This window comes from Chondrus crispus, genomic scaffold (genome assembly GCF_000350225.1).
Source record: "Chondrus crispus Stackhouse genomic scaffold, scaffold_507, whole genome shotgun sequence".
In the NCBI taxonomy this organism is placed as follows: domain Eukaryota; phylum Rhodophyta; class Florideophyceae; order Gigartinales; family Gigartinaceae; genus Chondrus; species Chondrus crispus.
The window spans coordinates 36,281-37,702 of NW_005178520.1; positions in this window are offsets into that span (position 1 = coordinate 36,281).

The window sequence follows — 1,422 nt, forward strand, 5'->3', positions numbered from 1 at the left end:
CTCCCAGAAGGAACCAACTTCCCCATATGGAGACAAGCACTTCGAGACATCGCCGTTATCAATGACGCGCAACATGCGCTTGATCCCTCACACACACCTCCCCCACAAGACCCGCACAACAGGCCAAGCACACAAAGGACTGCGCGTCAATGCGTATGTTGATTACGAAAAGTCTCTCACAGGACCTAGCGGAAACAACCGACCTAACCTTCGACGCTTCACCAGCCGAGCTACTGGCAAAAATCGAAACCCACTTTACGGACAGCTCCCCTACAACTCATCTACTCCTAAGGCAGGAAGCCGACCGCCTTCGCCTTACCCCCGACACCACAGACGACGAGTACATCAAAAACACAGAACGCTACGTATGCGTATGCGTCTTGCACAATACCCAAACATATCTGCCGACGAAACAGTAACCGTCGATGCCATTATCAAAGTCCTAGAACACCATCACGCCTTCAAACATTTACCCGACACATGGGCTGAGACCGCGTCCGTCCCGACCTCAATCCGGGGGATCCAACAACGCCTCAACGCCGTACAAGCCCGAACAACGGCCCGGCAAGACAACAAACCACCAACCCCCCAAGGCCTCAGTACTGTAGTACAACGGCGCGAAGGCAATCGCACCACCGCTGCCGCCCTGGGATACAGTATGATGGGCTGTAAGCGCGAGAAGAACTGTAAGGAGTTATATTTACAGCACACGGCCGGTGCGGAGTACAGTGGTACCCCGCTGGTTACACGTGTAGGATCCGAACGGTAAGTAGCACCAACGAGACGTCCCCCAACACGCCGCACAACCAAAGCCCAACATGCGGCGGCGGACAGCACCAATGCCCTCTCAAACGAGCTACAAGCTTTTCACTCCGAAATACAGACAGATTCCGACGGTATGAAATATATCCTTGATTCCGGAGCCAGCCCGACACACGTGACAAATGCCGCCCCCGGAATGCGCCCCCTCACCAGACACATCATAACTAACACCGCGACATCATCCACCTCGTCCGCGACTCACTCGGGTCCCCTACAGATCCCGACGAACAAGAATAAGACCCTCACCTTACCTGCCATTGCAAATCCCGCCATACGCCAAAACCTGTTATCCGTCCATGACATTGCAAGACAGTACGGAGCTCTCATCTTCAGACCCTATGACGCCGCCATCCTAGCAACCAACACGAAGCCCCCACAGATTATTGCCACAGCCTCAGTTAAAGAAGGACTGTACGTCCTCCACCCACCAAACCACCCCCTTAACCATGCACATGCTACACGTACAGCCCGGTGGACAAACACCCCACACAAAAACGCCACGGCCTCCCGTCGTCGAGCCCCTCCCCCTCAACCACAATTCCCACCCCTCCCCGCCCTGCACCAGCAGCACCCCCGCTGCCGGCCCCCACCGGCGCCCCC